The 26,810-nt window shown below is 41.1% G+C and overlaps 1 protein-coding gene across 1 annotated transcript in view; it reads right to left on the bottom strand.

The window, feature by feature from the left end:
- Positions 1-26,810, bottom strand: part of LOC113017716 (NACHT, LRR and PYD domains-containing protein 12-like) — a 1,242,929-nt gene that overhangs the window by 1,687 nt on the left and 1,214,432 nt on the right. The window lies entirely within an intron of this gene.

Here is a 26,810-nt window from a genome sequence, read left to right as displayed (position 1 = left end):
ACTGAAGAGAGCTCAAACTGGGCACACAGTTGTTCCAGTCTGGACCAAAGACTCTATACTGGGACTGAGGGACTGCTTTGACTGCACCCACTGGGACTTTTGAAAGGCTCATGTTCTCACTTAGATCATCGATTTCTACTGACATTTCTTTCTGGGAAAAATGGGGATTACTTTGGAAACAGGAAGTATTTTCCCCAATAAGCAGCCCTGGATTAGTAAATCATTCCAACATGTTCTCAGGCAGAAGAAGCTGTCTTGTTATGAGGGAGAGAAGAAAAAGATTGAGGCACAGAAACCTGTTGAAAGAGAGATAAAGCAGCTAAAATCAGGTGTAAAAGTAAAGCAGAGGATGAGCTGAATAAAGGACACTCAAGGCTGGCTTGGAAAGGAATGAAGTCCATGGTGGGGATGCAGAACAAGGAGCAAAGATGAATGTGATGCTGAATCAGCAGAAGACTTGGACTCATTTGATTCCAGCTTTGATATCATTGATTTCAATGAAGAGCTTTGTGATTGTAGCAAAGGGCTGGTAGCTCTGAGAGTCCCACTGATGAGGTGTTTGTGTGGAAATCTCTTAGTGGGACCAAAGAGAGAAAAAGCCCTGGTCCTGATGCTGTGGGAGGGAAATGATTGAAGTGTGCTGTGAGGAACTGACTGGGAGATTTTCACACATTTTCCAGTCCTCCTTGGAACAACAGGAAGTTCCCAGCATATGGAAACAAAGGTTAAGTGTCCTATGGCACTCAGTGATGATGGTGCTGTGGCCCCACCACCTCCACCTCTTTGTAAAGGAACTAACTGTAATCTGAAGCTTCAAATGGAACTAAGACTTCCTCCACTAGGTGGCAGTGTCTGATGAGAAAGTGTTAGTGGAGCTGGCCTGGAGTCAGAAACAGGAAGATGCAGGATTTGGGCTGAAATGGGCAAAAGTGGTTAGCACTAGTGCCTTAGAGCAAGAAGGTTGTAGGTTGAAGCTTGTTGGTCAGCTGGGCCTTTCTGTGGAGGTTGGATGTTCTCCCACAGTCCAATGAAATGCTGCTTAGGTTCATTGGTGCTTCTACATTGGCTGTAGGTGTGGATGTGAGGGAGTGCTTCTCTGTCGCTCTCTGTTGGCCCTGTGATGGACTGCTCACCTGTGCAGGTGGACCACGCCTCTTGCCCTATGACAGCTAGGGCACAGGCTGCAGCCCTGTGAGCATAAGCTGAATAAACAGTTAGCAAAAATGATCCATAGATGGCCTGAAATCCCCCAGTTAGCAGTTTGGTAGATAGCTATGACATGCTAATCCCATCCAGCAGCTGTATTCTACCTGTAAGCTGATCCCTGCTGAGCCAAAGCACTTTTTCATATACAAATTACAACCTTTAATAGAAACCTATTGGTCAGCATCTTATTAGCCTGCTGTTAGCTTCATTCCACAGAAAACTGAGAGAAACTAACAGAGTTGATAAAGAATAAAGAGAAATGTGCTGATTTAAAGCCTTTGAAGTGCTTCAGATGATCTCTGTCCACTTCTGTCCACTCATTCATTCATGTAAGCTTTCTAATGCAGCTTTGATCTTCACAGTCTGCTTGATGAAACTCATTCTAACCCTGAATGTCAGAGTGTTCCTGCTTCTCTTTCCCATCATTCATGCTGGCAGTGGAGGAGATTTGGATGTTGGACTGTGTTTTGGATGATGTGTGTATGTTTGTGTTGGACTGCTGTCTGTAAAGCAAACGCACATTTTGCTTTGGATTTCAGTGTCAGACAGACTTTAAGGTGCAATGAAGAGTTTGAGAGTTTCACAGTGAATTTTCCAGTGGAGGATTTTTCTTCTTCTTTGAAGGTTTGAAATGTGAACATTGTTCTGCTGCAGTCAATGGACTAAACCAGAGAAGAAGAAAACAGACTTTACCATGAAGATCCTCAGTGTGGATCAGTATAATATCAGCCTGATGTCTGCAGTTTAGTGTCAGCACAACTTTCACATCATATTCATCTCAGCACAACTAAAACATGCTGACTGACCTCAGAGTTTCAAGTTTACATCCTGGACTCTCCAGGAAACCACACAGATGCTTCACTCCTGGATCCTGCAGCTTGTTTCCCCACAGGTCCAGCTCTCTCAGATGGGAGGGGTTGGACTTCAGTGCTGCTGCCAGATAATCACAGCTGATCTCTGACAAACCACAGCTCTGCAATCTGTATAAAGAATGAAAGATGTAAGTTTATTAGACAAAGTGCTTGAAATCATTCAGTGTTTCATCATCTGTTCAGAGCTGAAGAAGGTTCAGAATGTAGAAGTTTAGAAAATGGAAACTCCAAACAGCTGAAGCCAACAGGAAGCAGCTTCAAACAAACACAACAAGAGAAAAAACTCTGAATGTTTCACATTAAAGTCGTACATTTCTCATAAAAACAGGACAAAGACTTGAAAAAGTCGTGTTTTTCCTTCCAGGAACCACATGGCTTCACTTTTAAAGGTGAAGTGTGACAGAAATGGACATATTTGAAGTCCAACACCTTTTTCCAGTCACATTATTAAAGCAGACAAACTACAAGCTCATTTTCATTCCAACAAGTCATCTTCTGACCTGGACTAACAACACTGGTCTCTATGTGCAGCTGGCTGTGAGACCAGTGCTCAGGGAGCGTCTACAAAGTGCAACACTGAAAGAACATCACACACTCATTTGCTTCCAGCACTTTCACACAAACATCTACTGTCATTATTGTCACCAAACTCTGTGGATCCTTTATTGCAAATTCAAATGGGATCAAATGGTCAGACAAAAGAGGGTTATGAGGAAATATGATGAAATGTTGTGTATTAGCAGCAAGTTATTGAATCTTTTTCCTCAGAAACCAAACAAAATGATTGACAAACATGTTTTTACAAACTCAGTGTTGGACTTGGATCAGCAGGATAAGCTGATGTTTAAAGGCATTTGAGTCTCGCTGTATGAGAGTCCAGTTCTTACTCAATATTTATGGATGATGTTCTTTCAGTGTTGCACTTTGTAGACGCTCCCTGAGCCTCACAGCCAGCTGCACATGGACCAGCTGACATTACCCAGCATTAGAGGCGGCTGTAAAAAATTCATGTTCCCATTTAAATGGTTTTAATTTGAATAAAACGATGTTGATTCATTCAATCCTGAATCGATGTTTAATATAAATGTATTTTGCCAGAATCTCAGGTTAAAGCTCACAAACTATTTCAACAAGCAGCAAACAGCTAAAACAGTAAATGAGAGCAGATAAACACACAAAGATGGAAACACAGAGCGTGGATCGTTCACTCCACGGCACGTACACGGACACGCCGTCGGGGCTGAAAGTGGACAGCTCACAGATCCTGAAGCTGCAGGTTTCATCTGTCTCCAACCAAAACTGAGTGAAGCAGCAGCAAAAGAAGATCCAAACTCTGCTTCACGTTTGATCAATATGCTCATGAATTCTCTCTGACTTTGGCTGTTCCTGCCTGCACAGCTCTCTCTCTCTCAGTGTACTCCAAGAACAGCTTCAAACATCTGTTTCTGCATCATTCACTGTTTATTAGCCACCAGTCTGCTGTTGTGTTCAGTGCTGTCGGCCTCTGACAGTAAAGCCTCATTTCTGCTGTTCCATGGAAACTTTTTAAAATGATGACAGATTACAAACTCTCAGCTGTGTCTGTAATCAAACCTCTGTAACTTTGCTTCACTTCAGCAGCATCAGCTCATGTTCACATGTTGCTTCATGGTTTGCTTCAGTTTTTGATCGACTGCAGAATATTTTGAAGGTTATCTGCTATAAAAAGCCAGAAGAGGAAAATCTGCTTCATGTGTTTCTGTTTGATCCTCAGTGACTTTGACACAAAGGCCTCTGCTGTGATGATCACACCTCTGATCAAGTCTCACAGTGTCACAACTGATAAATGATCAGAGTTAGAATATTTCTGACTGTCTGCTGTGTGCCGTGACCTTTGACCTGCTAAAGACAGTCAGCTGTGGATTATTCATTGTTGTGTCTGATACTTAGAACTGTGAGGAAGAAGCTACACAGTTAATCAGGGTCCCCTCTCTCTGAATCAGGAAAGGTGGGCAGGCCGCGTGTGGGCCGCGGGCCATACGTTGAGTATCACTGTTTGAAATGTGAACATTGTTCTGCTGCAGTCAATGGACTAAACCAGAGAAGAAGAAAACAGACTTTACCATGAAGATCCTCAGTGTGGATCAGTATAATATCAGCCTGATGTCTGCAGTTTAGTGTCAGCACAACTTTCACATCATATTCATCTCAGCACAACTAAAACATGCTGACTGACCTCAGAGTTTCAAGTTTACATCCTGGACTCTCCAGGAAACCACACAGATGCTTCACTCCTGGATCCTGCAGGTTGCTGTTGAAGCTCAGGTCCAGCTCTCTCAGATGGGAGGGGTTGGACTTCAGTGCTGCTGCCAGATAATCACAGCTGATCTCTGACAAACCACAGTCCACCAATCTGTATAAAGAATGAAAGATGTAAGTTTATCAGACAAAGTGCTTGAAATCATTCAGTGTTTCATCATCTGTTCAGAGCTGAAGAAGGTTCAGAATGTAGAAGTTTAGAAAATGGAAACTCCAAACAGCTGAAGCCAACAGGAAGCAGCTTCAAACAAACACAACAAGAGAAAAAACTCTGAATGTTTCACATTAAAGTCGTACATGTCTCATGAAAACAGGACAAAGACTTGAAAAAGTCGTGTTTTTCCTTCCAGGAACCACATGGCTTCACTTTTAAAGGTGAAGTGTGACAGAAATGGACATATTTGAAGTCCAACACCTTTTTCCAGTCACATTATTAAAGCAGACAAACTACAAGCTCATTTTCATTCCAACAAGTCATCTTCTGACCTGGACTAACAACACTGGTCTCTATGTGCAGCTGGCTGTGAGACCAGTGCTCAGGGAGCGTCTACAAAGTGCAACACTGAAAGAACATCACACACTCATTTGCTTGCAGCACTTTCACACAAACATCTACTGTCATTATTGTCACCAAACTCTGTGGATCCTTTATTGCAAATTCAAATGGGATCAAATGGTCAGACAAAAGAGGGTTATGAGGAAATATGATGAAATGTTGTGTATTAGCAGCAAGTTATTGAATCTTTTTCCTCAGAAACCAAACAAAATGATTAACAAACATGTTTTTACAAACTCAGTGTTGGACTTGGATCAGCAGGATAAGCTGATGTTTAAAGGCATTTGAGTCTCACTGTATGAGAGTCCAGTTATTACTCAATATTTATGGATGATGTTCTTTCAGTGTTGCACTTTGTCGACGCTCCCTGAGCCTCACAGCCAGCTGCACATGGACCAGCTGACATTACCCAGCATTAGAGGCGGCTGTAAAAAATTCATGTTCCCATTTAAATGGTTTTAATTTGAATAAAACGATGTTGATTCATTCAATCCTGAATCGATGTTTAATATAAATGTATTTTGCCAGAATCTCAGGTTAAAGCTCACAAACTATTTCAACAAGCAGCAAACAGCTAAAACAGTAAATGAGAGCAGCTAAACACACAAAGATGGAAACAGAGCGTGGATCGTTCACTCGACGGCACGTACACGGACACGCCGTCGGGGCTGAAAGTGGACAGCTCACAGATCCTGAAGCTGCAGGTTTCATCTGTCTCCAACCAAAACTGAGTGAAGCAGCAGCAAAAGAAGATCCAAACTCTGCTTCATGTTTGATAAATATGCTCATGAATTCTCTCTGACTTTGGCTGTTCCTGCCTGCACAGCTCTCTCTCTCTCAGTGTACTCCAAGAACAGCTTCAAACATCTGTTTCTGCATCATTCACTGTTTATTAGCCACCAGTCTGCTGTTGTGTTCAGTGCTGTCGGCCTCTGACAGTAAAGCCTCATTTCTGCTGTTCCATGGAAACTTTTTAAAATGATGACAGATTACAAACTCTCAGCTGTGTCTGTAATCAAACCTCTGTAACTTTGCTTCACTTCAGCAGCATCAGCTCATGTTCACATGTTGCTTCATGGTTTGCTTCAGTTTTTGATCGACTGCAGAATATTTTGAAGGTTATCTGCTATAAAAAGCCAGAAGAGGAAAATCTGCTTCATGTGTTTCTGTTTGATCCTCAGTGACTTTGACACAAAGGCCTCTGCTGTGATGATCACACCTCTGATCAAGTCTCACAGTGTCACAACTGATAAATGATCAGAGTTAGAATATTTCTGACTGTCTGCTGTGTGCCGTGACCTTTGACCTGCTAAAGACAGTCAGCTGTGGATTATTCATTGTTGTGTCTGATACTTAGAACTGTGAGGAAGAAGCTACACAGTTAATCAGGGTCCCCTCTCTCTGAATCAGGAAAGGTGGGCAGGCCGCGTGTGGGCCGCGGGCCATACGTTGAGTATCACTGTTTGAAATGTGAACATTGTTCTGCTGCAGTCAATGGACTAAACCAGAGAAGAAGAAAACAGACTTTACCATGAAGATCCTCAGTGTGGATCAGTATAATATCAGCCTGATGTCTGCAGTTTAGTGTCAGCACAACTTTCACATCATATTCATCTCAGCACAACTAAAACATGCTGACTGACCTCAGAGTTTCAAGTTTACATCCTGGACTCTCCAGGAAACCACACAGATGCTTCACTCCTGGATCCTGCAGCTTGTTGTTGATGCTCAGGTCCAGCTGTCTCAGATGGGAGGGGTTGGACTTCAGTGCTGCTGCCAGATAATCACAGCTGATCTCTGACAAACCACAGCTCATCAATCTGTATAAAGAATGAAAGATGTAAGTTTATTAGACAAAGTGCTTGAAATCATTCAGTGTTTCATCATCTGTTCAGAGCTGAAGAAGGTTCAGAATGTAGAAGTTTAGAAAATGGAAACTCCAAACAGCTGAAGCCAACAGGAAGCAGCTTCAAACAAACACAACAAGAGAAAAAACTCTGAATGTTTCACATTAAAGTCGTACATTTCTCATAAAAACAGGACAAAGACTTGAAAAAGTCGTGTTTTTCCTTCCAGGAACCACATGGCTTCACTTTTAAAGGTGAAGTGTGAAAGAAATGGACATATTGAAATCAATGATATCAAAGCTGGAATCAAATGAGTCCAAGTCTTCTGCTGATTCAGCAGAAGACTTGGACTCATTAGGACTCATTACCTAATCAAACCTCTGTAACTTTGCTTCACTTCAGCAGCATCAGCTCATGTTCACATGTTGATTCATGGTTTTCATGGTTGATTCACCTCATTTTTAAAAAATGACCTCTGACAGGAAAGTCTCATTTCTGCTGTTCAACAGTGAAGAAATGTAAATTTTCAAAATGACAAATTGGAAAACACAGAGCTGTGTCTCTAATCAAAGCAGAGATGGAACGATGCCACTTTTCATGTCCGATATCGATAGGAATCCAATATAGTTGATTTTATAATCAAACGTTTTTTTTTAATCTCTTGCTGCATTTTGTATAAATTCATACTCAAGTTTAAACAATCTAAACACTAAAGCTGTTCTGTTATACCTGTCTGCAAAAACACACTGCAGCCAAAACATTAGAATATAGTGATCTTTGTATTTAAACTTTTATCAGAATTTTAAATCTAAAGTATTTAAAGTAATATTCAAAAGTCATTTAAATCCTTTTGATGCAGACTTCAAAAACTCTTTGGTTGTGAATAAAAGAAGTGCAACATCAGCACAAAATAATGTTTCTATTGAACAACTAACACAAACAGGTTGTAGAATGGAGCCTTTTATACTCACAGCTGAACAGAAACAACATCCAGAGTGGAAAACAGTGCAAATAACTGCAAACAGGCTTCATGACACTCATGTTTGATCAGATTCACTCCCTGCTCTCACACACCAACTCCAGACCTGCATTCATCTTTTCCCTCTGAACCCCCCAAACATACAAACCCTGAGCCACCACCATTGCCCTTTCACTGACTGCCCCACTCCACCATTTGACCCTTAGAACTGAAGACGCTTCTCTCATAAGAGGTGAAACATCTTCAAGGAAACTTAAAGAAGTCCAGACACTTTTCTTTCCAAGCTCCTTAGACTACGATGACCTGGATGTCTGAGAACCTTCACAGACTGATTTTACAAGAACAACTTGTGTCAAAAATCCCTGGCAGTGCCTCTCTGTCACACACACAAATCACTACAGTTACAAATTTAATAACTTAAAAACCTCAGAAAAACAGAACTGAGCAAACCAAACAAACAAACAAACAAACAAACAAACAAACAAACAAACAAACAAACAAACAAACAAACAAACAAACAAACAAACAAACAAACAAACAAACAAACCAGAGACCAGGTAAGAACATTGTTGAGGTTTAAATTTATAATCTTAAATACTTATATGCTGATTATATTGCTTTATAAGAAAGGCCCAACTCTGAGTACACTCTGTGCCGACAGGACTGACAGGAAATTACATGCTTTTGCAGGCAAAAAGTGAAACTAAGCAGAGTGTTTGATCGAAACTTAAAGTGTGTGTGATGTCTATATAAATGACTAGGCTTCCTGTTTTGTGCTTCAGACCTGGGGTTGTGTGTTCAGGTCTCCATATCCGGATATGTAAAATAAAGATAATTTTTTAAAGTAAAAAGACCACTTTTGAGCCGTGTCTTTTTGGCCGTAAAGAATACCAAAGGACCGGAATTTAATAACATTAAAACCAAACAATAAATGAGCAAAGTAGTGCATGATAAATATAGATGACAAATACAAAGTGCAATATAGAAACACTGGGTAAAAAGAAATGAACAATTAAAAAGGAGGATAACAGATGTGAGCAGTAGTTAAACAGTAGAAATAAATATATAATAAACAAACAAAAATAGATAATAAATGAAAGCCAGGTCTGAAAGGTGAGTTTGGCTTTAAAAGCATGAAAACACACTGCTGTCTTCAGGAAGGCTGCTCCAGTAACAGAAAGTCATCTACAGTACATGTGGGTTTAGTTCTGACTTTAGGGACGAGTAAAAAAAATAAAATAAAATAAAAACATCTGTCCAGACAACCTGACAGTCAAAAATATAAACTCAGGAACTTAAAAGGAAAATTGTGCTGACTTTGAACGTCCGCATCAAGATAAACTTACAGATTTAAGAGTCAAAAAGTGTCAAAAAGTCTGTATCCTTACCTGAGAGTTTCAAGTTTACAGTCAGGACTCTTTAGTCCAACACACAGCAAATCCAATCCTGAATCCTGCAGGTAGTTCGAGCTCAGGTCCAGCTCTCTCAGATGATTGGATGGGGAGCTGAGAATTTCAGACAAAGCTTCAAAGCTTCTTTTTGAGAGTTTACAATCTCTCAGCCTGAGGAAGAATAACAATGGAGACATATTCTTTTATTCATCTAGCATTATTAAACATATTTGTTCATAGATTCACTTACAGCACTTTCTTGGATGCTTTGACCACTGGCAGCAGCTTCAAAAATGCCTTCTCTGAACGGGAGTATTTATCCAGGTCGAACTCATCCAGATCTGATGACAGTAAGATGAAGACCAGAGCCGACCACTGAGCAGGAGACAGTTGATCTGTGGAGAGACGTCCTGATCTCAGGGACTGTTGGATCTCCTCCACTAGAGAACGATCATTCAGTTCATTCAGACAGTGGAGCAGGTTAATGCTTTTCTCTCCAGAGAGTTTCCCACTGAGCTTCTTCTTGATGTACTGGACTGTTTCCTGATTGGTCTGTGAGCTAGTTCCTGTCTGTGTCAGCATGCATAGGAGATCCTGATTGGTCTGCAGTGAAAGACCCAGGAGGAAGCGGAGGAACAAGTCCAGGTGTCCATTTGGACTCTCTAAGGCTTTGTCCACAGCACTCTGGTAGAAGTCTTTTACAGTAAGTGTTTTCTGGAAGATTTTAAAGCGAGGAGATTGTTTCTTAAGCAGGTTGACTCCAGAGTTGATGAAGGTCAGATAAACATGAAGAGCAGCAAAGAACTCCTGAATGCTCAGATGGACGAAACAGTAAACGACACCGGTGAACATGTGACACTCATCAGCTTTAAAGATCTGTGTGAACACTCCTGAGTACACTGAGGCTGCTCTGATATCGATGCCACACTCTGTCAGGTCTGATTTATAGAAGATCAGGTTTCCTTTCTGCAGCTGATCAAAGGCCAGTTTTCCCAGAGACTCAATGATCTTCCTGCATGAATCTGTCTCAGCTCCTCCATCATACTTGATGTCCTTCGTTTTTAGGTGAAATAGCACAAGGCGTAGGTAGAGCTCTGTGAGAGTCTTAGGCAGATCTTTGCTCTCTTTGTTCTTCATGACAAACTCCAGAACTGTAGCAGTGATCCAGCAGAAGACTGGGATGTGGCACATGATGTGGAGGCTTCGTGATGTCTTGATGTGGGAGATGATGCTGCTGGCCTGCTCCTCATCTCCGAATCTCTTCCTGAAGTACTCCTCCTTCTGTGGGTCAGTGAACCCTCTGACCTCTGTCACCACGCCAACACAGTCAGGAGGGATCTGATTGGCTGCTGCAGGTCGTGTGGTTATCCAGAGGCGAGCAGAGGGAAGCAGTTCCCCCCTGATGAGGTTTATCAGCAGCACATCCACTGAGGTGGACTTTCTAGGGTCAGTCAGGATTGCAGTTTTGTGGAAGTCCAGAGGAGGTCGACACTCATCCAGACCATCAAAGATGAACACAACCTGGAAGTCTTCAAAGATGTAGATTCCTGCTTTTTTGGTTTCAGTAAAGATGTGATGAACAAGTTCCACCAAGCTGAACTTGTCCTCCTTCAGCAGATTCAGCTTTCTGAAAGTGAATGGAAACATGAACTGGATGTCCTGGTTGGCTTTGTCTTCAGCCCAGTCCAGGGTGAACTTCTGTGTTAGGACTGTTTTCCCAATGCCAGCCACTCCCATTGTCAGCACTGTTCTGATTGGTTTATCTCTTCCAGGTGGGAGTTTAAAGATGTCTTCTTGTCTGATGGTTGTTTCTGGTCTGTCTGGTTTCCTGGATGCTGTTTCAATCTGTCTGACCTCATGTTCATCATTGACCTCTGCAGTCCCTCCCCCTGTGATGTAGAGCTCTGTGTAGATCTGACTCAGGAGGGTCGGGTTTTCTGTTGTAGAAATCCCCTCGAGCACACACTGGAACTTCTGCTTCAGGTCTGACTTGAGTTTGAGCTGACACTCAGTGAGAATCTCTGCATGAATAAACAGCAAATGACACAAATGAGAAAACTGCATTCTGGTTACTGTGGTTATGTGTTCAGTTCACTGGACTCTTGGTGTCATGATCCGAGTGAGTCTGAGTAACTTTCCACAGCATCAGCTCTCCTCCCCTGGGTGGAGCCCTCCTCACTCCTCCCTGCTCCTCACCTGTTGCCAATTACTCCGGCAGTATTTATGAGCAGCACTCACAATGAACCTTCTCCAGATTGTCTGCTTACCACAGTCAGTTCTCTGCCTCACATTTTGTCTTGTGCTCCTCAGCTTGTTTCGCGTAACCCTCTTTTCCTGTTCCCTAGTCGGCACCTGGATACATCTTCCAACTCTCGCCATAAGTCACGCCTCAGGATTCTGGCCTGCCACTGCTGGGAAAACTCACTCTTGCAAACTGCCATCCTCAGCTGCCTGCCTCCCTGTGCACCCACATCTCACTCTGTACCCAGATTTAATTCATCTCCTCCTCCAGCTGATCTCCACCTGCAGCCACGTAACACCTCTTAGTTTTTAAATCTTGGACTCATTCACTACACTGTGGACCACTCTGATTATTATCTCCTTTGTTCCAGTGATCCTGGATAGTTTCTATTCGCCCGATTCTGCCCCTGTTGTTCCTTTGACCTGCCTCAGCTTATGTTCTGGCCTCAGCTCTGCACTTCTCATAATACCTCGCTTGCTGTTGAATTTAGCCGTGATTCAGCTTTCTCCGTCAAGAAATCTAGTAAAATACATTTCTGTTAAAAGTCACTCAGCCTCCGTTTTTTGGTTCTGTGCTTGACTCCATTCCTTTTCATGAGCCATTGAGCCCTGACACTTGGGTTATAACTGAGGGCAGGTTTTATAGAGACACATTCGATTTAATTATGTTTATTTATACAGCACCAAATCAATACTAGCAACATTTCACATATTACATAAACAACACTATGGAGCCAGTAATGAATAAATATGTAGAATAAATGAAAGAATTTCAAGTATAAAAGTTTTTTTTTAATTCCTCCAAATAACAACAACAGTCACCCCAATGTGCTTTATATTGTAAGATAAAGAACCTACAATAATACAACAGAAAAAAACCCCAACTATCTTTTTGGGTCCTGAAAACTGAAGGCTCTGCCTCCCATTCTACTTTTAAATACTCTGTGAACAACAAGTAAGTCTGCAGAGCGAGAGCGAAGTGCTCTAACAGGGTGATATGGTACTACAAGGTCATTAAGATAAGATGGGGCCTGATTATTTAAGACCTTGTATGTGAGGAGCAGGATTTTGAATTCTGGATTTAACAGGAAGCCAATGAAGGGAAGCCGATACAGGAGAAATATGCTCTCTCTTTCTAGTCCCTGTCAGGACTCTTGCTGCAGCATTTTGGATTAGCTGAAGGCTTTTCAGCGAGTTTTTTGGACATCCTGATAATAATGAATTACAGTCGTCCAGCCTGGAAGTAATAAATGCATGAACTAGTTTTTCAGAGTCTCTCTGAGACGGGATATTTCTAACTTTAGAGATGTTGCACAAATGGAAGAAAGCAGTCTTACATGTTTGTTTAATATGTGCGTTGAAGGACATGTCCTGGTCAAAAATGACTCCAAGGTTCCTCACAGTGTTACTGGAGGCCAAGGTAATGCCATCCAGAGTAAGAATCTGCTTAGATACCATATTTCTAAGATTTTCAGGGCCGAGTACAATAACCTCAGTTTTATCTGTATTAAGAAGCAGAAAGTTAGCGGCCATCCAGGTCTTTATGTCTTTAAGACATTCCTGCAGTTTAACTCATTGGTGTGTGTTATCTGGCTTCATGGACAGATGGAGCTGGGTATCATCTGCATAGCAGTGTAAATGTATGCTATGTCTTCTAATGATGCTGCCTAAGGGAAGCTTGGTAACGGGAGCGTTGCCAGCAGAAGGCTGAAGTGGAATCTCCAAGAAAGCTGCAGAAGAAAAAGCATGAGCTGAAATGGTGGATTTCAGTCATATAAGGAGAACTGTGGCTTTCCTCCAACCTTTGACCAATCACCTTAGTGTCCTGTTTATCAACCATAATAAAAAGCATTTACTGTCTGGGCATTTTTTTGTTTGGGTCTCCAAACAGCAGAAAGAAATGGCAGCCATTTTTTTAACTTTACCTTCAACTGGTAAATAGATTTAAGAAAAAGCACTTTGATCATATTTGTGACGTGTCCCAAACTGTTGTTGTCGCCTCATTTATGTTGATAAAACAGCTCTAAAACCAATCTGACAATATAAATCTGTAAAATGGGCAGAAAACCTGCTGCTGGTCCCATTTTAATCAAACCAACCCAAAGAGCAGATATTCATGTGTGTACACAGGAGGTTATTTGTGCAGATGCATAAAACACAAACTGTTGGCTTTCTGCAGTCTCTCACTCCTGAAAGTGTTGGCAAGTGTTTTGGAGTTATTATTTATATGGATTTTAATGGCACCTGTGTAATGTTAACTAAGGTTTTTATTGTTTATGTATTTTTTGTTTAGTCATTCCCTGACTTACCTGTGGGTTCTGGGATGGTTTTATTTAAATTCTCCAACAGATCATTCCTGTTTATCCTCCCCAAAAGATTTTTAGTGACTTCAAAAGTGTTGATAGAGTAGGTATCAAACATCAGATCCACTATGTTCGTCCTCTCTGCATTCTCCAGTTTACTCACTGGGATTGCTGGTAAACCTTCTACAGACCCGTTCTTCAGATGCCACTTAAATTTTTCAAAGTCATCACGTCCCAAATCCTCCAAAGTCCCCAGAAGGATTTCTTTAGGTGTCGTCATCTTTTACCCTGTAAGGACCCGATAAACAAAGACTGTAACAACAGCTGGAGAGGTAATTGTCTGATTTATCAGAATTTAACTTGATTCTAACAGCAGTTCATCACTACCACCAATAAATTTCTAAGGCTCAGAATGCAACAAAATTGCACATGAAGAAGCACATAGAGAAGTATCCAAGTAACACTTTGCTACAATATAAAACAAACTATTATAAATAAAGAAAATATATAAACTAAATATATACACTACCCGTCAAATGTTTTAGGACAGCCCAATTTTTCCAGTGTTTTTGTCACGGTTTGCGAGCCGTGTGTAAATTATCAAAGGACCCTTTATGCAGGCAGCTCAGATGCAAGTGAGTTTATTCATCACATGGTGATACAAACAGAAATGGCGAAGGTGAGCATGGAAACTAAGCAAAAACCTAAAAACTAATAGTACACGAATATGAAGAATTACACGAAGGGAAGACGAAAACACGGAACACAAGGGGTGGGAGCAAAGCACCACAACACATCACTATATAGACAGTTACACAGAGGGAGACACAGAAGGCAACAACACAGGGCGGAACAAATGGACAGAGAAGACTAAACACAGAACAGAGTGCACAGAGAAACAAGGGGGGCAGGGAATCAAAACCTAGGAAGCATAGAATAACTCACAAACGACATAATACAAAAATCACAAAGAACTGAAACCACCAGCTCAGGAGACCCAGGACCCTGACAGCTACATAGACAAACCAGCAACTAACAGAGGCAAACACAACGTGGACCTTGTAATAATAATAATAATGATAATAACTTTATTTATAAAGCGCTTTCAAACAAAGTGCTGTACAACTAAAGAGATAAATAAAATAAAAGCGATACATAGCAATACAGGTAAAAGACACAATACAAGTTAAAAACAATAAAAATGTAAAAACTAAAAGCCATAGAATTAAGACATGTAGGATCGGGTGAACAAATGTGTCTTCAACTTGGTTTTAAAAACCTCCACAGAGCAGCCTGCCGAATATCTTGTGGGAGGTTGTTCCACTGAAACGGGGCATGAAAAGAAAAAGCTCTCCAATTGTCTTTTTTCTGGCTCTAAGAACTTTTAGAAGACCAGAGTCCTGAGATCGGAGAGCACGAGATGGAACATAAAGGTGTAAAAGGTCGGAGAGGTATGAAGGTGCCAATCCGTTTAAAGCCTTGTAGGTGAGCAGCAGGACCTTAAAATCTGCTCGAACCTGACAAGGTAGCCAGTGAAGACATCTCAGAACAGGGGTAATGTGCTCAAATTTCCCAGTTCTTGTTAAAATGCGAGCAGCTGCATTTTGCACCAACGCCAGAATCTCAGGTTAAACCTCACAAAACTTTAACAACCACCAAACAGCTGAAACAGTAAATGAGAGCAGGAACACGGATTCTGCACAAAGACGTAAACACAAAGCTCAGAGCCGCCGACGCATCAGAATCAGTGAGATGTCGCCTTTCTCACCCGATGGCACGGACACGGTCGGGGCTGAAAGCCGACAGCTCGCTGATTCTGATGTTTCGGCGGCTCCGAGCTTTGTGTTTACGTCCTTTTTACGCTGATTCTAAAGCTGTTAGTTTTATCTCTCTCCAAACAATATTGACTGAACCAGCAGCAAAAGAAGATCCAAACTACGCTTCACATAAACATCGTCATGAACTCACTCTGACTTTTGCTGTTTTGCTTCCACCAGGATAAAATCACACGTCATGCACAGCTCGCTCTCTCTCTCTCTCTCTCTCTCTCACACACAGTTTCCTGTCTAAAAATCTGTTTTCTGCATTATTCGCTTGCTTGTTACGCACAAGTCTACCGTTGTTTACAGCGCTGTCGGCCGCTGTTTTTTTCCTTTTACTTACTTCCGAAAAGAAAACCTAATTTCTGCCGTTCAACAGGCTTCTGAACAAATTTAAACTTTTAAAAATTATGCAAATTGCAAAACGCTGTGTCTGTCATAAAACCGCTGTAACTTCAGAGGTAATGTTCATATGTCGATTAATGGTTTTCTTTCGTTTTTGATCTACTGTAGAATATTTTTATAAAACCACCTTCATGTTTTTCTGTTTTATCTTCAGCTACTTTGACACAAAGGCCTCTGCTGTGATGCTCACACCTTTGATAAAGTCTTGCGAGTGTCAGCTTCCTTTTTATAGATACAAAAATATGTAAATGTACTGATCTGAATTATAATATTTCTGACTGTCTGAGGCAAAATTTCCCAGATTCAAATCGAATTGAATCGAATCGTGGATCGAATTGATTCAGGACCTTGTGAATCGGAATCAAATCGATTCTAGAATTCAGTGACGATACCCTGCCCTATTTGCGACCATGTCAACATCCAGTCCAGGCTTTTTCAAGATTGGTACTACCACAGCTGATTTAAAACATTCAGGAAAGACTCAATGAAGTATTTAAAAGAAACAGGTTGTAGGGTCCTAATGCTGACCACAGTTCCTTTATAGCCCAGGCTGGTAGAGGATCCAAAGAACAGGTTGTACATCGAGCTGCTTTTACAACCTTCCTTAATCCAGAAAGGGAAATAGAGATGGACCAATGCGATATTACGTATCGGTCCATCTCTATTTCTATTAATTTACGTCAGTATCGATACTGATTTTGTATGTATTTTGAAGGATTTGAACCAAAGGCAAAAAATACCATGAGCAAAAAATACCATGAGCAAAAAATGGCAGTCATGATTATAAAATAGGGAGGTTTCTTCTTTTTTAACATAGATTAAACTCTTTAAATAAAACAACAAGTTTATGGGCTTTCTTGTTATTCACAAGTTTCAGCGATTTAGCCCAGAGTCTAAAGTCATTCAGCCATCTGTTTATAAATGGTTTAGCTTTAAAGTATCTGCATTTGTGAAGAAAAATTTTCCCATTAACAAAATCGTCCTAATCAACAGGTCAAAATCTGCATTCTCAGCAAGTATTCCAAACTTTATTACTGTCACCGTCAAATGTGGTAACTGAATTCTCCTGGACTGTAGCCAGCTCCACATGTCAGTCCAGAAGGAGTGCACTGATTCACAGTTGAAAAACAAGTGATCCAGACTTTCAATATCATTTTCACAAAATGTGCAGGCGTTCACATCTAAGTTAAATTTCTGTCCTAAGAATTCATTGGTTGGATAAACCTCATTAATGATTTTAAAGTGAACCTCTTTTACTTTAGGGGAAAGAGGAAGTGAAATATACTTTTTTCTTATCGCCTTAACCTCCATGGTCTCAAATTCTTTAAGGATATAATTTCTTTTAACCAGATTAGGGCAAATGTCGTTGATCAAAATATTCCTGATCACTTTGTTTGTAAACCTGCTGTCACCAAATTCAGCTCCAGCTATGCAGAGCTGCCTCAGTCCAGGAGAAATTTTAGACTGCACAATATCTTCTTTTATCCTTGATCTCAAAGGGACTGGGATGGCTTTCACTAGGGATTTATATCTCTTAACAGTACATCTTACATCAAATTTCTCACAAAACGTATCATGTTTTAATAAGACCCCATTATCATCCGTAAAATGAGCTACAGCCCAAATCCCTTAAGATCTTCCAGTAGAGAAGGACCTGCTGATGGAAAGCTGAGAGTTTAACAGGTAACGAACTGCAATCAAAGTCACAACGTAACAAAAAGTCTATTCCACCCATTTTGCCAAAAATCACACTGGGAATAATGTTCCAAAAGGAATTTTTGTTCCTAATGAAAGATCTTAACCATTTCAATTTTAGTACACCATTCATAACATCAAAGTCAATGGCATTAGCCCCACCCTCTTCATAATTCTTAATCATATCATTTTTCTTTATATAATGACATTTGTTCCTCCATATGAACCTAAAATTAAGATTATTTATAGATTTAATTAGTTTTGGAGATATGGGCAGAGAAAAGGCTGGATAGATTAGTCTGGACAGACTGTCCATTTTGGTTAGCAAGATTCTCCCAAACAGAGTTATGTCCCTTTGCAGCCACCTGTTTAAAATTGACTTACACTTTTCTATATTGGCACAGATATTCTTATTTTCTGTTGATGTCTTATCCTTGCAAATTACAATGCCCAGATACTTAACCTCTTTTTTTGATCTGTATATTATCTATTGCTTGCAGGGGACACTCATGCAGAGCTAGAATTTCTTATTCATTAATATTCAGCTGCAGGCCAGAAGCTTTGGAGAAGTGGTTGATCACCTGTAAGGCTAAAGGAATCTGGTCCTCATTTTTTAAAAACAGGGTGGTATCATCTGCGAGCTGACTGATTATTATCTGTTCACCCATCACAGTTAACCCCTCAATGTGACTGTTTTTAATCAAAATAGACAACAGCTCAGCAACCATGATGAACAGAAGTGGTGAGCTGCTACATCCCTGCCTTATCCCTCTATTAACCTCAAACCTTGAACATGTACCATGTTCTAGCAAAACAGAGCTGTTAATGTCATTATATAGCATCTCTATAACATTGATAAATTCCTGTCCAAAACCAAAAGACTGCAGAGTTTTGAATATGAACGTATGTTCAACTGAGTCAGATGCTTTGTAAAAATCTAAGAACAGGATGTATCCTCTCTCTTGTGTCACGATGAGTTGTGTGGCTGTCAGTGGCTGGACCCACGTGCAGGACTCAGAGACAAAACATTAACTTAAACGACAGCTTTATTTGCTGGTGAGTCACCCTTGGCGATACATAAACAACAACTTAAACTAACTAGACTGGAGATGATGAAGGTAGACGACAACGAATACACACACAACAAACGTGGAGGACGCAACAACTGGCAGAGAAAAACACAGGGCTTAAATACATACTGAGGTGATTAGGGAATGTGAAACAGGAGGAGAACACAGCTGGGACTCATCAGACATGACAAGACAAGGGGCGGCAAAACTCAACACATTGACATAGTACACAGACTTTCAAAGTAAAACAGGAAACTGAACAGACGTGGACTAAACTAGGGGATACAGTGACAGAACAAGAGACACACTGACAGAGATGACTGTATACTAACAGAAGTAACACAGAACCACGACCTAAGAAGGAGAACACAAGAAATGCCAAGGACCTAGGGAGTTAGGAATACTAGCGACAAAAATCAAACCCAAGAGAATCAAAACACATCATGAAATCAAAGATAACTAATACAAACAGAAAAACACTGAGTCCACAGACTCAGGACCGTGACATCTTGGATTATTTCACTGTACTCAAGGAGGTCCAAAACCAGCCCAATATTGTTATGAATTAGTCTTCCTTTCAAAAAACCTGATTGTGTTTCACTGATAATGTTTGAGATGCCTTTCTTTAGCCTCTCAGCTACAGCTCCAGACAGGATCTTATAGTCAGTGTTTAAGGTGATGGGTCTTAAATTGTCTAAAATTCTTTTATCCTTACCCGATTTAGGGATCAGGGTTATCAGCGCTTGTTTCATGCTCGGCATCAGTTCTTTTTTTCTCTATCGATTCCTTTAATGCATCAAACAATAAAGTTCTTAGGTCCTTCCAGAAGAATTGATAAAAATTAGTAGTGAGTCCATCTGTCCCTGGGGACTTGTTTAATGCCATTTTCATGACCACCAAATCCAGTTCCTCAATTTGGCGGCCGCTACTAAGTTTTAAAATTACTCATACTAATCTTTCTGGGTCACAAAATAAACTTTTAACATATTTTCAGGCGAGAAAGTAGCTGTGTAAACATCAAATATCTGCTCGGTTTATCAAAATACCGCATATTTGCAAAAGTGCTTCGACGTTTTCGGAGACGTCTGCTACCCACCAGCACTATAGCCAGCCGGGAGCTCGAGGGTCACTGAAGCCACCGAGAACGGCACAACTCCCGGCACATCATTTTCAGATCACCGCGGACTTTCGCTACTCAGGTTAAACGTGATATATAAGTCCAGGGCCGTGCAGAGACGTTTAAAGGGGCGGGTGCTCAAAGTTAAAAAGGGGCACATTGAACCAGGCTGAATAACAACAACACACATTCATCAACAATCTAATATGGAAAGGGCAGGGCTGTGTTGATCTGAGACTGTAGACATTAAAAAGTCCACAGGAGAGATGGTAGCTGATTAAACAAGTGTCATGAGATAATAACAAAATGCAAAGATTGGTGACAGCGCTTGGAACCATAAGGCAACGAAAAACTGTGACATAAACTCGGCTCTGCCTGTGAATCACTCTTTGCTTCTCTTCTTCCTTCCATCCCATCATTTCATATATCACTCTCCACTTGCTGTCTATCTGAGAACAAGGCACAACTTGCTATTGCAATAAACTATAATCTAATTATCCACACCTAACAACTCTTGCACTTAATCTATAATAAAATGATGACAGAAAAATGTTATAGCACTGCCTTTAGTAGCCTCACACAGCTCCTACTGTTTCCTCCTCATGTCCTTACCAGCCATGTCTGCACAATGTTATATCATGAGTAATAATTTTTTTAAATCCAGCTAAATAAAACACACACATGCACACACAGTGACATTTTAGACCTTCTTCAGAATACTGTATATACTATGGGCATCATAGTGCTGATCCAGAATCCTTACATTATTATTCATTACTAGAGCTACAATAATAAAGCAATGAGGAGGGGGAAGTAATAAATATGAAATAATGTATTTATGATGATTGCATTTGTTTCACTATCCACTCTGTGCAGGGCAAAGCTTATTACATTTTTAAACTGCAGAGATACAATCATTTTACTGCTGTAAAATCCAAATTTTGTCTTATTAAATATATAAATCTAATATAATCTGCTTCTTAATGTATGTTCTTTAAAATACAGTGTGTGTTTTTTAATATATTATAATTATAATAATTATTATGTGGACATGCATATTAGATCGTTTTTAGTGAAATATAATCCCCTCAGAAAGGCAGGAAATGCTCTGTAACTTACTTTAAAACTAAATATGTTCTAAATACTTTAAAACTAAATATGTTCTAAATACTTTAAAACTAAATATGTTCTAAATACTTTAAAACTAAATATGTTCCCTGAAACGGTGACAGAGCTACAGACCTATGACAGCCTTACACAGGTAGCCAGCAGCTATGACCAGCACTACTTGTGCAGTTAATAAAAGGACAGGTAATGTTTGTCACGCTGTTGCACACACAGCACGCTCGTTTGTTTCAGTTCGTCAGTTGCAACAAGACAACTTACCAACGTGTACGTAATAAGCCAATACTCCTGTGTGCTACACACTACAGTGTACGCTGTACAGCTACTTACTGGGTTTGTCGCATCAGTCTGTGTCTCTGAGTTAACTTGTGTTTCTCCTACAGCTCCGGACCGCAAAAGATGCGCGTGCTCTTTGTGAGCTCGTTCCCGGCTCGTAACCAGCGCGTTCTGCCGTCGAGGGCGATCATTGGTTAAATGTGATCATGTGACTGATGCAAGCCAGATCCTTTTATTTAGCAAAACTATGATTAATAGTTAAATATTATTGTTGAGAGGCACAGACAGGACTCCGCACGCACACACACATAAAATAAATAAATAAATAAAAATAAAAAATTTAAAAGTTGCCTCAACAAAAGGGCACTTTGGGCACTCATCAGGAAAGGGGCGGGTGCTCAAGCCCCTCTAGCCCCCCCCCTCTGCACGTCCCTGCTCTTGAGTGAGCAGTGATGATTGAGCAGTCCGTTTTATTTTGCAGATTCAAGCTGCTCTTCAAAATTTTCACCACCAGATGTCACCGGAGAGGACTGTGTTGAAAAGCTTCGAGTAATGAACAGTTTTTCAATACAAGCTTCAGTGCTTCGGAAAGCTTCATTTGGCCCTCACTACTTCCAGCATATCCAACCTTCTGAGGACCCAGCCCACGTACACCGCGAAGGCCGGGTCCTCGGGAGGATGCAGCCGATGAATTTGGACGTTTAGTTTTAAAGACGTCGTGATAAGGGCGGGTCTTACTGTGAACCTGCGCGCTCATTGGCTAATAACTTGAGATTGACAAGTCGTTATCCAATGAGCGCGCGGCTTCTCCCAACATAAAGTAGTTTCCTTTGAAAAACCAAAGTCTGATTATTTTTGCCTCCACTGACGGAGCCTGTTGTTCCCGCCACAGAGACACAGTAATGTCAGAGCGGTGTTAACACTCAGCTGCCTCAGCACAGCTCTCACTCTCCTCCTGCTCTCTCAGCTAAACTCACTTCCTCTCTACTTACAGGAAACCAGCGCTCAGAGGAGCCGACCGGCCTCACGTTTCACCCACAGACACGAACAGCGTGGAATTATTTTATGTCATAAGAAGAAACATATTCATGTTAACACTCGCCTGCCTCAGCTCCACCTTCCTCCTCCTGCTGCTCTGAACGGAGGATCAACACTTTCACTGCTCCTCCCTAAACACAGAGGATGCTGGGACTTGTAGTTTTTACCTTGTGTGATCTGTCTGTGAAGGTTCTCAGTCATCCAGGTCATCGTAGTCAAAGGAGCTTGCAATGAAAAGCGTCTGGACTTCGCATGACAAGGTGGGGCCAGGTTTCACAATGAACTCACCCGAAACTCTGGCTGATTGGGTCCCACACCCAATTTCACACCTTGGCTCAGGTGATTAGAGGATCATCAGGGGGTCCTTTTGTCCCTCTGTGGGGGGATACTCCCACTAGGGTTATATCTGGGACTCTCCACCATTTGACCTTAGAACTGAAGAAGCTTCTCGGATGAGAGGTGAAACGTCTTCAAGCAACTTAAAGAAGTCCAGACGCTTTTCTTTGCAAGCTCCTTTGACTACCTTGTGTGATATTTATGGCTGTGACACTAAATCACAGCATGAAAACTTCCTGCAAACATGTCACAGGCGATAAAAGTTTCACATTAAAGGTGAATTTATTTTTCTGTCTCATGTTCAATAAACAGTGAGCTGGGAAAACTGAAGAACAGACTTCAGACGTTCCCTGCAGAGTTTCTGCTGCTCGGTCGTCTGCATGTTGCTGAGACTGAGCTGATGATGAAGCTGTGATGGGTTTATGGCACGTTTGGTTCTGGAGAAGAGTTTTACTGCCGGTGCAGGTGAAATGATCAGAGGTTACAGCCTCTGGTTAAAGTGGAGGCAGCGATCAGGACGGCTGAGCAGCAGAGGTCTCGAGGGTCCTAAAGTGTAAAAGCATCAGTGTTAGTAACACAAAGATCACAGAATGGGATCATCCACACAACACTAACATCTAAATCCACGGCAGGAACTCTTCCAGTGTCCTGAAAAATCTGTGTGCACGATGCTGAGATTAAAATCTGTCTGCTCATCTTAATGCAATATTTACTAAAGTCTGGTAGAAGTTTTACTGATTTCCAGTCGACTTAGCAGACGTGTGGATAGGTGGTGGGTTGTAGAGCAGACTGAAAGCTTTAAGTTCATCCTCTGATTAAAAACTCAGACCCACAGATACAGGAAGTATAACCCTGGTGTAAGACAGGAAACAGCAACATGGCAGCCATCTTTTTCCTCCCATGATGACCAGTGTCCCAGCAGAAGCTGGGGTTTGTTAGATCCTGTTCGATCCAGAGGAAACAGGCTAAAAGAGTCGATCAGGGGGGATCATGGTTTTATTATGTGCTCGTTATGATTGAAGCTCTGGTTGTGTGTTAGAGACAGAACCTGCAGATTCCTCCACTCTGCCTCCTCCTCTGCAGGAATCAGCCTCTTGGCTGGTTTTATTCACCGACGTGAATAAAATCATCAAACTAATCCAAGTTCATTGTGAAATGCCTGAAAATGGAGGAATAAATCTGTCAGTTACCGTATAAAGTTTGAGTTTGTCAGTGTTTTACACGGAGACGGTCGTCAGATGTTGAATGTTTAGCATGAATGTTCCACATCTGGAGAAACCTTCAAGATTAAAGCCAGTGAAAAGTGAAGAGTTTCTGCAGCAGCCGCACTTCCTGCAAATCTGTTCTTTCAAAATAAAGTGAAGAGTCTAAAATTATATTCACGACAGGTTTAAAGGTGAAGGTGGTCACATGGTTTTAGTGGAATGCCTACGTGGGCGCGTCTGAGTGATTTTGATTCAGATTCGTGCAGCGTGGAGCAGTAAACACTTGTTTTTGTTCATCTGGACTCGTGAATGATTCCAGTTAGCACATTTCCAGCCAATGAAACGTAACTACAGATGAAGACAAACACATTTAAGCTGCCTGACTCTCGAGTGTGCACAGCAAAATCTCCAGTGTTAAATTAACACTGGAGAGTGTCTATATGGGTCCACACCTCTGAGTGTTAAATACAACACTGTTGAGTGTTAAATTAACACTTTTGACAGTGTTATATGTTTAAAAGTAACCTAGTCAGTTTTGAAGATTAACAAGATAAGAGATAAGATAAGATAAGATAAGATAGAACTTTATTAATCCCTCGGGTGGGTTCCTCTGGGAAATTCGATTTCCAAAAAAAGCACAGCAACGACCGAAGTTACAGTTACAGAATTGTTATATATATATAAATATATATATATACACACACACACACACACACACACACACACATATATATAAATACAGAAACAAATATAAATAAAATATACAAAGGGGATAAATAGAATAAATAGGAATAAAAAATAAAAATACAAGTGAATTGCACATTTCAAGTCTTGAGTCTATTGCACTGTTGACTATTTACAAAAAGTATTGCACAAGGTATTGTACAGTGAGGTGAAGAGGCACTACAGCTTAGTTGTTCCCCCCTCCTTTGTCCTCCTGTTTCCCCTCCCTCTCCCCTCCAGAGAGGAGTTAAACAGTCTGATGGCGTGTGGGACAAAGGAGTTTTTAAGTCTGTTAGTTCTTGTCTTGGGGAGAAGCAACCTGTCACTGAACAGACTCTTCTGGTTGTTTATGGCCGTGTGCAGAGGATGCCTGGCATTGTCCATAATGTCCATCAGTTTCTTTAATGTCCTTTTCTCTGCCACTGTCACCAGAGTGTCCAGCTTCATGCCGACCACAGAGCTAGCCCTCCTGATCAATTTCTCCAGCCTGGAGAAATGGCTAACACTGAGCAGTGCTGATTTTCTAACACTGGAAAATAACTCAAAATGTTAGAAATATTCTACACCCCCCCCCCCCCCCACCCTCCCACTGTGAACATGAATTGAATATTCAGAAGACATTTGTTTAAATAGTTCTACAAATCGGAGCTGTTGGTGTGTCCTTGGATTGTGTGGTAATAATATTAGAGCCTGCAATCTTTCTTACTGAATCTCTACTATGAGTCATGTTACCTGAGATTAATTCTATGTTTACCTGTCAGCCTGGACGAATGTGCTGTGTGAAGGAAATTAAATTAAATCAGATCTGAACTGCATACAGTTAAGGAACCTGTTCATATTTGATTGAAATATGAACCAGTGATTTTTTTTGATTGCTGATTCCAAGAGAGTCTTTGTGGAAATCCTGTTTGGCTTTTTGTTATTTTAATTGTCTTTTTCTGTTTTCCAGAACAGTTCTCCACAGTCGCTGTCCACATGGGTCAGTGGGACCAAGAAGCACTCTGCTAATGTGTGGACTCTGACCAGCAACATCCAGCAAGACCCAGACAGCGTTTTCTATCTCCCAGCTGGAGTTTTTGTTTGTCTGTGACTAGGGATGGGTATCAAAACCGGTTCTTGTGGAGAACCGGTTCCCACTGTTTCAATTCCTTGGAACTGTTTGCCATTTTTGCAAACGATTCCCTTATCAATTCCAGTCGCCCCGAATGACGTCACCACATTGCGGAGCATCATTTACCTGGCAGGAAACACGGCGCCTAAGCGGCTCAAACGCTCAAAAGTTTGATTATACTTTACGAGAACGGATGACAACAGGGGAACTTGCAATACTTGCAAAGTGGATATTTCATTTAAGGGAGGAAACACTACGAATATGCAAAAGCATTTGCTCACAAAAGACGCGATGACCTTAAATGAATCTCGTGAATCTCAACCCAGCAGCAGCAGTAACGTTTGCACGTCCTCTCCCGTTAATGCGGCAGGTAAATAATCAACTAACAGTGCATATTATGTTAGCGCGATCTGCCTTATTACAAAACCTGCTATTACTGTGCATTTAGGTGACCATGATGAGAGAGACAGAGTCTGGCTGGCTCAGGTGCTGGCAGTTGTTGCTGCAGTCTACCGGTGTCCTTTCAGGCCAGGATAGACGAAGCAGTGACTAAGTTTGTGGTAAAAGGTTTGCACCCATTTGCCACAGCAGATGCCCCTGATTTTCGGTAAGTGAATGTGTTTAATTGTAGGCAGGTGTAATGGAGGAGGTCACTTTAAGAGGGATGGACTTGACCTCCTGACTATGAATGATGTAGATGATAAGGTGCTGACTCTATGAATCCACAATCTCAACAGGGTTGTCCGATAAGAACAGATGGCGTATCCACAAAATCCACTGCCACTCAGGTATCTGCCGTTCACTCATTTATTTAGCAAGAATCCGAAGCACACATCCATAATGTGAGTGAGGGGATTTAACAGGCTGTAAAATGCTATATGCCGTGTGGTGAGTGATGGTGTGGTTTCTGTTGGAAAGAACATAAAAGTCTTCCATAATTATGTGAACAGAGTGAATTAAATGTGTAATACAACAATACAAACAATACTGGATAGTGGAACATTCAACCAAAATAAGGGAGTGTCAACAAATGCTAATTTTACTATTTACATAAATCCTAACTAGGCACTTTACATCAGAGCTAACATGAGAAATTAGTGACGGTCCCTTAATGACCGCACGGCAGAGGCTGCTTCGCAGTAAACGGCAGTAACAATCGGTAAACAAAGTATGCGCCAAGGATTAAACAAGGGAGG

The sequence above is a fragment of the Astatotilapia calliptera genome, chromosome 23, assembly GCF_964374335.1.
Source record: "Astatotilapia calliptera chromosome 23, fAstCal68.1, whole genome shotgun sequence".
Taxonomy (NCBI): Eukaryota; Metazoa; Chordata; class Actinopteri; order Cichliformes; family Cichlidae; genus Astatotilapia; species Astatotilapia calliptera.
The sequence above is the reverse complement of the archived record's forward strand: the minus strand, read 5'-3'. Positions and strand labels throughout refer to the sequence as shown.